General features: G+C 39.1%; 1 protein-coding gene across 9 annotated transcripts in view; it reads left to right on the top strand.

Annotated features, from left to right (window-relative positions):
* GRAMD1C (GRAM domain containing 1C) overlaps positions 1–13,160 on the top strand; it is a 105,122-nt gene that overhangs the window by 11,812 nt on the left and 80,150 nt on the right. The window lies entirely within an intron of this gene.

Raw genomic sequence — 13,160 nt, 5'->3', positions numbered from 1 at the left:
GGGGTTTCACCGTGTTGGCCAGGGTGGTCTCGATCTCCTGACCTCGTGATCCGCCCGCCTCGGCCTCCCAAAGTGCTGGGATTACAGGCATGAACCACTGCGCCTGGCCTATACTTACTTCTTTAATAGCAGATTTAGCTAATCATTGTAATTTTAAAGTGGAGGGATTTGTAAAGTTTTCAGAAATGCGTAACTAAAATTAAGTTTGCTCAGGGGTCCTTTGTGTGTTCTTTGAATAATTGTTTATTAGAAAATCTTGAAAAGTGTGCATAAAGAAGATAGGAGATCTCAGATTCCTCAGGTCTTTGATTTAGGAAGGGAAGTAGAAAAAAAGATGGAGTAGGAGAATTTTAAAAAAGATGAGAGTTCAAATTGATTATTTGTTGTATTTTTTTGTTTTAAAACATTTTAAGAATAAACAGATTTTCAAGCATTATCTACATATATGCAAAGAACAACTAGTATACTTAGGTTTTAATAGAAAATATTTATATTTGAATTTTTCTAGGTAATAGTCAAGTTTTCTTCCTTTCTTCCTTTCTTTCTTTCTTTCATCACTCTGTTTCCCAGGCTGGAGTGCAGTGCTGTGATCTCAGCTCACTGAAACCTCCACCTCCTGAGTTCAAGTGATTCTCCTGCCTGACCCTCCTGAGTACTTGGGACTACAGGCGGGCACCACCAACTGGGCTAATTTATATATTTTTTAGTAGAGATAGGGTTTCACCATGTGAGCCAGGCTGGTCTCCAGCTCCAGACCTCAGGTGATCCATCCACCTCAGCCTCCCGAAGTGCTGGGATTGCAGGCCTGAACCACTGCGCCTGGCCAAGTTTTCTTTAACTGTGCAAAAAATCAGAAGTCTTTATTCTGTACTTTATTTATTTATTTATTTATTTGAGGCACAGTCTCACTCTGTCACCCAGGCTGGAGTGCAGTGGCATGATCTTGGCTCACTGCAACCTCTGCCTCCTGGGCTCAAGTGCCTCAGCCTCCTGAGTAGCTGGGATGAGAGGCACGTAGCACCACTTCTGGCCTATTCTGTACTTTATCAGTAACTTATCCTGGTCACATTATTTATAAGTAAATTTTTCTACTTAGAAGTAGGGGATAAAACTGGTTTATTTTTTTGCCACAAATCTGATTTATACATACGTAGTAAGGATTAATTAATGTTGTACTATTAAAGAAAATCCCAAGAGGATTAATTAGTATGCTTGTAACATACTTTGGCAACTGGGGAGAATAGGTTTCCTGTAATCATGTTGTCCTCCACAACAGCATGTCTTGGATTTATTCAAGCTTATAAAGGATATTTCAGATTTTTACTTTGGTGACTGATAAAAAATAATAAATTCATTTTCTAATTTATGTTGGATTAAAAAAACATTTTATTCAATTTGAAAAATTTTAAGTATAGTTAAGATGCTGCTTGATAAACCTAGATGTCTTTTAACAGCTTTAGGTTAAATTGTAAAGGAATAAAAACCAACACTTCCAGCAAAATGAGAAGGGGACTATTTAAATGCTCTTCTGCTAAAGGTACCTAGCAATGCTGGATGAAATGTTTCAAACTTTTTTTTAAATAATGCATGTCTTGGCTCACAAAACAGCAAGGGAAATACACCTAAGGGATTAAAAAAAAAAAAAAAAAAAAAAGAGGGAACTGATTACCAGAGTTGTAAGCCCCTGAGCTAATGCTGAGGTACCCCTGAGGAATTTGCTCAGCATTACTGGCCATGCTGTGATAGGAGATAGGAGATACCTTGAACTTGTGTGAGCTGGAACTGAGAACTGTTTATAAAGCCAGACTCCCATACCCTCTGTGAAATACAGACCAAAAAAATCCACTACATCCACAGGTTGAAGACAAGGAAGCTTGTCTGTCTAAGCCCGGGCTTAGGCTGGGAGTGGGGGTAGTTTCTCCTGAGAATATGTAACTATAATCCATCTCTAAATGTAGTCCATCTCTCATGAAGTTTTGGGGCTTGGATTTAGTACTCTATAAGTGAGCAGAAAGAGATTCAATAAATAGCGTATTTGACCCTCCAAAACTTCGTATAATAAAACTATACCAAATAAAGACTATAAAAGTCATATGCTATTGTAAAGACAATAGAAGGAATTAAAAGTATTATAAATGGATAGGAAATTCTCGAGAACACCAGGCAGATTTGAAAAAATAATCAAATACAGCTTCTAGAAATGAAAAATATGTCATTGAAAGAATAGTAATTAATGCAGAGGGCTTGGGAAATGGACACCAAAGAGAGATCAGTAAACTGAAAGATATATACGCATTAGGAAATTACTCAAATTGTATCACTGAGAGATAAAGAAAGTGTGAAAGAGAGCAGTTTAAGATGTAAAGGAAATAGTAGAGAAGTCCATTATGAATCTTATAGCAATTTCAGAAGATGAACACAGAGTATGAGCAAGAGGCAATATTCAAAGAGAATGTGCATGAAACATTTTCACTCAAGAGGAAGGGTTTCATAATCAGGAATTGCAGTGAGCTGCTCACAGGATAAAATAAAAAGTATGTGAGCAGAGACATTATTATCTTAAAAGTGGCAAAGGTAGATATACATGAATTAAGAAATGAATGGTCTTATTTATTCATTTATTAGAGTGTCTTCTATGCACGAGAATGTTCTAAGTGAACAGGATAGCCTCTCTACCACCCTGGATCTGGCAACAGAATGGGAGCTGCACAGTATATAAATAAACGAACATGTACTATATCAGGTAGTGATAGAAGCTATGAAGACAACAAAAGAATGTAAAGGTGTAGAGAATAACTTGGGAGGGAGTAGCGTTTTTAGTTAGGATGGTCAGGAATAGCTTCTCTGAGGAAGTGCCATTAGAGAGAGGCTTAAATGATGGGGGCGGGTGAGAGAGGGAGACCACCAGTGAATCCTGGGAGGGAAGGGAAAGGGCAGTGGTGTTCTATGGAAAGGCCCTGAGGCCGGAATGAGATTGTCTTACTTGACAAATAGCCTGCTGAAGGGATTGCTATGGTCAGCGAGGGAACAAGAAAGATCAGGGATAATTATTCCTAGGTTTCTGGTCAGTGCAACTGGGTACATGGAAGTGCCATTTAGGAGAAGAAAAGACTGAGAGAGAAGCAGGTTCTGGCATGTGGAGAAATGAAGAGTTTTTTTTGTAACTGAGGCAGCAATGCATATTTGATGTATGGATAGAAAGGTCAGGTGGGCTATTGAATGTACTACTCGAATCTTAGGGGAGAGATTGGAGCCAGAAGTAAATTGAGAAGTTTCGAGTAGGCATGATACTTAAAGACAGACTTATGAAGACTGGATCAGATCACTTAGGGAGAAAATATGGATAGAGAAGAGAAGTGGACTCTCCAGTGTCAAAACTTCAGGTGGTGGAGCAGAAAGTGGCAAAAGAAACAGAGATTTGGTTAGGAGATAGAAGAAAATCTTAAAAAGCGTGGTGTCCTCAAAGGCAAGTGAAGGAAGCCTTTCAAGGACAGTGATCTACTGTGCTAGGTTGAGTTAGGTGCACCATGAGAGTTGGCCATTGGATTTGCAAGGTGGGGGTTGCTAAGGTCATTAAAAGTACAATGTAAGGGCAAAAACCTGACTAAAGTACCAGCTTTTGGACTGTTGTCCTAATCTTCCATTGTAAAATTTGACTTATGGTTATTTAAAGAAGGCCCAAAGGAAGAAAATGCACGTTTCATTAAAAACATATATACTTTTTTAAAGATCACCATATCAACATGAAAAAAATCTTTTGGAGGAAAAAACTACTAAGAAATTGCTTTACCAATAAATTAACATATTTAATAAATGACATAGAGAATATGGAAATTAACTAGAACAGTGATATGTTACTGGGATATTTATTAAGTCTTCAACCTAAGTATAGCCCTTTGATTATCTAGGGCAATGAGATATTTAAATAGCACATAAAAAACAAATCTAAGATAATACAAAATTTCTAGCTCTACCTGCCTTTCCAAAAAACCTTTATTAGATACGATCTGTGCACTTTAAAACAGTGACACTGAGGGGGGCATGGTAGCTCATGGCTGTAATCCCAGCAATTTGGGAGGCCGAGGCGGGTGGATCACCTGAGGTCGGGAGTTTGAGACCAGCCTGACCAACATGGAGAAACCCTGTCTCTACTAAAAATACAAAATTAGCTGGGTGTGGTGGCGCATGCCTGTAATCCCAGCTACTTGGGAGGCTGAGGCAGGAGAATTGCTTGAACCTGGCAGGTGGAGGTTGCAGTGAATTGAGATCATGCCATTGCAGTCCAGCCTGGGTAACAAGAGCAAAACTCTATCTCAAAAACAAACAAAAAACATAACAAAACAAAAACAGTTACACTGAATCCTATGAGCTACATGGGAGAGTGACTTTCTATCACCTTAGTAATACTTTGATCAATAATTAAGTGATTTTGGCCAGACATGGTGGCTCATGCCTGTAATCCCAGCACTTTGGGAGGCCAAGGTGGGCAGATCTGTTGAGGCCAGGAGTGCGAGATCAGCCTGGCCAACATGGCAAAACCCCCTCTCTAATAAAAATTAAAAAATTAGCTGGGCATGGTGGTGCGCTCCTGTAATCCCAGCTACTCGGGAGGCTGAGGTGGGAGAATTGCTTGAACCCAGGAGATGGAGGTTGCAGTGAGCCAAGATCACACCATTGTACTCCAGCCTGGGCGACAGAGTGAGACTCTGTCTCAGAAAATAATAATAATAATAATAATAAAATCATAGTAATAATAATTAAGTGATTTTAATTGCATTATTTCTCTGGAGAAGATGTGAGTAAGTAAAGTGGCCTAAAGGTAAGTGGTTGGAAGAAGGGGAAAATGGTGTGGTGTACTGACCTCTGAATCAGCTTTAAACATTTTCCCCTCTTATATAGAATTAACACTTTAAAAAAAATTTGTTTTTTGAGACAGCCTTGCTCTGTCACCCTGGCTGGAGTTCAGTGGTGTGATCTTGGCTCACTGCAACCTCTGTCTCCCAGGTTCAAGCAGTTCTCCTTGTCTCAGCCTCCCGAGTAGCTGGGATTATAGGCGCCTGCCACCGCACCCAGCTAATTTTTGTATTTTTTAGTAGAGATGGGGTTTTGCCATGTTGGCCAGGATGGTCTTGAACTCCTGACCTCAGGTGATCTGTCCACCTTGGCCTCCCAAAGTGCTGGGATTACAGGTGTGAGCCACTATGTCCAGCCTGTATTCCTATTTTTTAAGAATTTTTATCACAAATAGATGTTGAATTTTGTCAAATATTATTCCTATAACAAGTGATATGATTGTATAATTTTTAAAAGCATGTTCATATGGTGGGTTACATTGATTGATTTTTGAATATTGAACCAGCCTTGGATGCTGGAATAAACTCCACTTGGTCATGTTATATAATTCTTTTTATTTATGGCTGAATTCTATTTGCTAATATTTTGTTAAGGATTTTTTATCTACATACATGAGGGATATTGTTCTGTAATTTTCTGTTTTTTGAAATGTCTTTAGCTGGTTTGGTATCGGGGTAATACTAGCTTCATACAATGAACTGGGAAGTGCTCCCTCTTGTTCTGTTTTTTGGAGAGATTGTATAGAATTAGTTTTTTTAATGTTTTGTAGAATTCTCCAGTAAAACTTTCTGGACCTGGAGATTTCTTTCTTGGGAAATTTTAAATTGTGAACTTAATTTCCTTAATTTGTAATGGTGATTTGTGTTTTTTGATAATCAATTTCATCTAAATTGTCATATTTACATGTGTAGAGTTCTTTTGTTTGTTTTGTTTTTGAGACAGAGTCTCACTCTGTTGCCCAGGCTATAGTGCAGCGGCACGATCTCAGCTCACTGCAGCCTCCACCTCCCAGGTTCAAGTGATTCTCATGCCTCAGCCTCCCAAGTAGGTGGGATTACAGGTACATGCCTGTAATCCAAGTTACTTTTTTTTTTTTGAGACAGAGTCTTAATCTGTCACCAGGCTGGAGTCACAGTGGTGCGATCTCGGCGCACTGCAACCCCTGGCTTCCAGGTTCAAGTAATTCCCCTGCCTTAGCCTCCTGAGTAGCTGAGACTACAGGCATGCTCCACCACACCTGGCTAATTTTTTGTATTTTAGTAGAGACTGGGTTTCACCATGTTGGCCAGGATGGTCTTGATCCCCTGACCTCGTGATCCACCGCCTCAACCTCCCAAAGTGCTGGGATTATAGGTATGAGCCACTGTGCCTGGCCTTCCAGCTACCTTTGTATTTTACTAGCTGGGATTTTGTGTTTTTAGTAGAGAGGGGATTTTACCATGTTGGCCAGGGTAGTCTTGAACTTCTGACCTTAGGTGACCCACCCTCCTCGGCCTCCCAAAGTGTTTAAGATTACAGGTGTGAGCCACTGTGCCCGGCCTCATTACACGTGTAGAGTTCTTTATAGTATTTTGCTATATCCTTTTGAGTTCTGTCTACGGTGCTGACCCTGTTTTATTCCTGATATTGGTGGTTTGTGTCTTCTCTCTCTTTTTGGTCAGTCTTGCTAGAGGTTTTATCAATTTCATTATTTTTAAAGAATCAGCTCTTTGTTTTATTGATATTCTCCATTGTTTTTGTTTTAATTTCACTGATTTCCGCTCTTTTTTTATTTACATTTGCTTGAACTGGGTTTATTTTACTCTTTCTCTTCTAAGTTCTTGAGTTGGATGCTTAGATTATTTCAGACTTTTCCTTTTTTTCTAATGTGGGCATTTAGTGCTATAAATTTCTCTCTCATCTTTAGCTGTGTCCCACAAATTTTGATATGTTACATTAATATTTTAATTTTCATCAGTTCAGTGTGTTATTTTATTTCCCTTGAGACTTTCTCTTTGACCTTTGACTCTCGATGGATTATCTAGAAGTGTGTTGTTTAGTTTCCAAGTGTTTGGAGATTTTGAGCTATTTTTCTATTATTGATTTCTAGTTTGATTTTATTATAGTCAGAAAATGTACACTGTATGGTTTCAGTTCTCTTAAATTTGTTGAGGTATGGCTGATTATATAGTCTATTTTGGTAATGTTCCAGGACAGTTGATGTTATTAGGTTTTAATATGCTTTGAAATACCTTAGAGAACCTAGATGAACTAGGCATATTTCCACAAAATACACAAATTACTGAAACAGACTCAAGAAGAAAGAGAAAATCTTAATAGACCTATGACAAGGAAAGAGATTGAATTAGTAAAAAAACAAAAACCAAAGAAACCGTCAGTCCTCAAAATTAAAATGACAACAACAGCAACTAACTTTTCACAAAGAAAAGCTCAGGACCAGATGACTTTACTGGTATATTCTACCAAATGTTTAAAGAACAATGAACACAAATCCTTCAAAAACTCTTCAACAAACCAGAAAAGGAGGCAACACTTCCCAGATTATTCTGTGAAGCCAGTATTACCTTGATTCCAAAACTAAAACTAATTGTAATTCTATACACTAGCAGTGAATATCCTTAACATGAAATTAAGAAACCAATTCCATTTACAGTGGTATCAAATGAATAAAATAGGAATTTTTCTTTTTTTTTTTTGAGACGGAGTCTTGCTCTGTCGCCCAGGCTGGAGTGTAGTGATGCAATCTTAGCTCACTGCAACCTCTTCCTCCTGGGTTCAAGTGATCGTCCTGCCTCAGCCTCTTGAGTAGCTGGGATTACAGCTGCGTGCCACCACGCCTGGCTAATTTTTGTATTTTTAGTAGAGACAGGGTTTCACCATGTTGGTCAGGCTGGTCTCAAACTCCTGACCTCATGATCTGCCTGCTTTGGACTCCCAAAGTGCTGAGATTACAGGTGTGAGCCACTGCGCCCGGCCAAGATAGGCATAAATTTAACAAAAGATGTGTAATACTTGTACACTGAAAATGACAAAACTTTTTTTTTTTTTTTTTTTTTTTTTTGAGACGGAGTCTCACTTTGTCACCCATGCTGGAGTGCAGTGGCCGGATCTCAGCTCACTGCAAGCTCCACCTCCTGGGTTTACGCCATTCTCCTGCCTCAGCCTCCCGAGTAGCTGGGACTACAGGCGCCCGCCACCTCGCCCGGCTAGTTTTTTGTATTTTTTTTTTTTAGTAGAGACGGGGTTTCACCGTGTTAGCCAGGATGGTCTCGATCTCCTGACCTCGTGATCCACCCATCTCAGCCTCCCAAAGTGCTGGGATTACAGGCTTGAGCCACCGCGCCCGGCCAAAAAATGACAAAACTTTATTGAAAGACTTTTAAAAAGACATTAATAATTGGAAAGGCATCCCATATTCATGGATTGGGAGGCTTTTTGTTGTTAATGATGGCAATACTCCTCAGACTAATCTATAGATTCAACACTATCCTGTCAAAATTCAAGTGGGCTTCTTTTGTAGAAATGGACAAGCAGTACCCAAGCCTCTATTGGAAGATGTACACTTCCTAATTTCATTGATTACTACAAAGCTACAATAATCAAGATAGTGTGGATGGCATAAAAATAGACTTATGGGCTGGGCGTAGTGGCTCACGCCTGTAATTCTAGCACTTTGGGAGTCCGAGGCAGGTGGATCACCTGAGGGCAGGAGTTCAAGACCAGCCTGGCCAACATGGTGAAACTCCGTCTCTACTGAAAATACAAAAAATTAGCTGGGCATGGTGGCAGGCACCTGTAATCCCAGCTACATGGGAGGCTAAAGCAGGAGAATCGCTTGAACCTGGGAGGCGGAGGATCCAGTGAGCCGAGATCGCACCACTGCACTCTAGCCTGGGCAACAAGAGCGAAACTCCATCTCAAAAAAAAAAAAAAAAAAAATAGTAATAATAATAGACTCATGTGTTAGTGGAGTAGAATTGAGAGTTCAGAAATAAACTCAAGTTTATGATCAATTGATTTTTGAGTGTCAAAACATCTTAATGAGGGAAAGAATAGTCTTTTCCACAAATGATACAACTAGATATATACATGCAAAGGAATGAATTTGGACCCTTACTTCACACCATATACAAGAATCCACTTGAAATTTATCATAGACCTACACGTGAGAGCTAAAACTAAAACTCTTGGAAGAAAACATAGGTTTAAATCTTCATGAAATTTGGATTAGGTAATCATTTCTTAGATATGACTTGAAAATCTCAAGTGACAAAAGAAAAAATAGATAAATTGGACCTCATTAAAATAGAGCCATGTTTGGTGGTGTGTGCCTGTCTTCCCAGCTACTTAGGAGGCTGAGGCGGGAGTTCGCTTGAGGCCAGGAGTTTGAGGCTGCATTGTGCTATGATCGTGCCTGGGGATAGCCACTGCCCTCCATCCTGGGCAACAAAGTGAGACCCCATTTCTAAAAAATAAAAAATAAAAATTTCTGTGCTTCAAGGAGTTCATTAAAAAAATGAAAAGATCACCCGCAGGATAAGAAAATATCCACAAATCAAATATTGGATAAGGGACTTGTACTAGAATGTATAAAGAACTCTTACAGCTGAATAAAAAGACAAACCAATTAAAAATGGCCAAAATGTGAATAGACATTTCTCCCGAGGCATACAAATACCCAATAAACACATGGAAACATGTCCGACATCAATAGTTATAAGGTAAATGCAATTCAGTACTATGATGGAAATGTCATTTTACACCCATTTGGATGGCTGTAGTAAGAAAGATAGACATTAGATTTGGTGAGGATGTGGTGAAGTTAAAACTCTCATACATTGCTGGTGGGAATGTAAAATGGTACAGGCATTTTGGAAAATGGTTTGGCACTTCCTAAAAATTTAAACAGAGTTACTATATGACCCAGCAATTCTTCTCTTAGGTATATACCCCAGAGAATTTAAGTATGTTCACATAAACATTTTTACATGAATATTCATAACAGCATTATTCATAATAAGCAGAAAGTTGAAACAACCCAAACATTAATCAATTGATGAGTGCATAGATAAAATGTAGTATATTTGTATAATGAAATATTTTTCATCTATAACTAGAATGAAGTAATGATTCATGCTGCAACATAGATGAACCTTGAATGCCTACATAATGGTGGGTGATAGGCTACAGACACAAAGGGCCACAATAGTGCAATCAATGATATGCACTTTGTGTCTGTTCCATTAATATGAAATTTCCAGAATTAGCAAATCCATAGAGATAGAAAGTAGATTCGTGTTGTTACGACCTGGGTGGAGGGGGAAATGGAGAGTAATTGCTAATGGGTATAGGATTTCTTTTTGGCATGATAAAAGCTTTCTGGAATTACATAGTGGTAATGATTGCACAGTTTCGTGAGTATACCAAAATCATTGACTTGTACATTGCAAAAGGATGAATTCTATAGTATGTGAATTATATCTTAATTTTTTAAAGTAAGTGCCTCGTTGGTATGGAACTCGGGCCTCAAGCAGCCCTGCTTCCATGATTTTGCTAGGTGCAGCCCATATCACTTCTGTCATGAGTTGCAGCTGCACACTGGTGCCTGTAGCTTTCCCAGGCAGATATTGCACTCTCCTCAGTGTTCTACCCTTTTGAGATCCCAGTGGTAGCCCTGACCCCACATTTCTGCTGAGCATTATTCTAGTGGAGGCTCTCTGTACCTCTCCCCCTTCAGAGGGTCCCTTTTAGCTATATTAATCTCCAGATAGTCTCTAGGTCCTCTTCTGAAAATGCTCTTTCATGCTCTACCACATGGTCAGGCTGTGAATTTTCCAAATTTTTATGCTCTGCTTTCCTTTCAATTATAAATTCTGTCTTTAAATAAGTATTCTCTCTCTCATTTTACTGTAAGTGGCTAAAAGCAGCCATGCAGCATGTTGAGTGCTTTGCTGCCTAGATACTTGTATTTTATTTTATTTTATTTTATTTTTGAGATGGAGTCTCACTCTGTCACCCAGGCTGGAGTGCAATGGGACGATCTCAGCTCACTGCAACCTCTGCCACCTGGGTTCAAGCGATTCTCCCTGCCTCAGCCTCCCAAGTAGCTGGGATTACAGGCATGCACCACCACGCCTGGCTAAGTTTTGTATTTTTAGTAGAGACGGGGTTTCACCATGTTGGCCAGGCTGGTCTTGAACTCCTGACCTCAGGTGATCTGCCCGCTTAGGCCTCCCAAATTGCTGGGATTACAGGCACAAGCCACAGCGCCGGCCTATTTTATTTTTTCTTTACAAAGTTGCTTAGATATTTCTTCTTCCAGAAATTATAGCTTTGGTAATTAAATTCTCTTTGGGTAATTAATCCAGACCCAGAGAGCACTCCCAAAAGACGGCATTAATCCCCTCAGCCCTCTCAGGTTTGGCTGTCTGCAAAGCCCTAGGACATGGATACAATGCCACCAAGTTCTTTGCTATTTTATATAATGACCTTTGCTCAATTCCCAATAAGATATTCCTCATTTCCATCAGAGACCTCTTCAGAATGGCCTTTACTGTCCACATTTCTACGGACGTTCTGTTCACAACCACTTAAGTAATCTCTAAGAAGTTCCAGACTTTCCCAGTCTTCTTGTTTTCTGAGCCCTCACCAGAATTTCTGTTAATGACCCATTTATAGCAATCTAGGCTTTTTCTAGCCTGCTCCTCCAAATTCTTCCAGCCTCTAACCATTACCCAGTTCCAAAGCTGCTACCACATTTTCAGGTATTGTAATAGCAACAACCCTACTTCTTGGTACCAGTTTTCTGTCTTGGTCTGTTTTATGTTACTGTAACAGAACACCTAGACTGGGTGATTTATATAGAAAGGAGATTTATTTGGCTCATGGTTCTGGAGGATGGAAAGTTCAAGATCAGGTGGTCTCATCTGGCCAGGGTCTCATGTTGCATCATAATATGATGGATGCCATCACATGGTGGGAACACATTTGAAAGAGACAAAACATGAGAGGCAACCTTGCTTTATAATAACCTGCTCTTTTGGTAATTAATCCAGACCCAGAGAGCACTCCCGCAAGATGGTAATAAGTCCTTCATGAGGGATCCCTCATGACCCAAATACCTCTTAAAGTTCCTACCACCTCTCAATACCATTCCATTGAGGACCAAGCCTCAACATGAGTTTTGGTGGGGACAAACCATATTCAAACTATAGCAACTACCAAACCTCGTTAAAAAATCTGCTTGTGAGGCTATGGAGTGTGCCACAGATACTGAATCACTGGGACTGTTCAGACTATTTTTGATTAGAAGCCAACTGTTAGGATTTTTGGACTGCAAGATAGTGGCTTATTGAGTTTTACTGTATTTACATATATAAATATGCACAAAAAAGTGTTCAAATCACTTAGAATAGGAAGATGCTATTTTCGAAAACGATTTTAGAGAACTACAAGAAAAGAAGAATTTGGGGTCTTTGAGGACAGAAACTTCAAATGTTAAATTTTTAAAAAATTTTTTATTGTTTCAAATACTGCATCTACCTCACTTTCTGCTGGGACTTCATTTACATGTGTGTTAGATCTCCTCACTGTATTATCAGTCTCTTATCCTTTATTCTCTATTTTCCATTATTTTTGTGGCAGCATTTTGAGTCCTAGAGTGATGTGTTCTTCCAGGGAGAATTTTCATATACAGCTGTCAAGCAATCTGGAATTGTCCCTTCCATTTGTAAGGATTAAGATGATTTGAAGTTGAGCTCCAGTCCTTGTGTTGTTGATCTCTGATTTTATTCTGTGTTCATAGAGAACATAGTTTTTGTGGCTTTAATCCTTTCAAATTTACTGAAACTTGTTTTGTGGCCTAGCATATGGTCTGTTCTGGAGAATGTTCCATGCATGTTTGAAAAAAATGTGTATTTTGCAGTTGTTGGATGGAGTGTTTTATAAATGCCAGTTAGGTGTGGTTGGTGGAAAATGTTCAAGTCTCTTATATCCTTGCTGGTTTTCTGTGTAGTCTTTCTATCAATTATTAAGAATGGGGTATTGATACCTCCAACGTATTGAATGATCTGTTCTTACAGTTCTGTCATTTTTGCTTCAGGCATTTTGGGGCTCTGTTGTGGTATGCATTTATGATTATCTTCCTCATATATCGCTCCTTTTATTATTATGAAATCTCTCTTGGTCTAGCAGTATTTCAGCTAAAGAGTAATATAGCCACTCACATTCTCTTGTGATTACTGTTTGCATGGTATATCTTTTTCTCATCCTTTTGCTTTTAACCTTGTTGTGTTTTTGTAACTAAG

Source organism: Macaca fascicularis, chromosome 2 (genome assembly GCF_037993035.2).
Source record: "Macaca fascicularis isolate 582-1 chromosome 2, T2T-MFA8v1.1".
Taxonomy (NCBI): domain Eukaryota; kingdom Metazoa; phylum Chordata; class Mammalia; order Primates; family Cercopithecidae; genus Macaca; species Macaca fascicularis.
The sequence above is the reverse complement of the archived record's forward strand: the minus strand, read 5'-3'. Positions and strand labels throughout refer to the sequence as shown.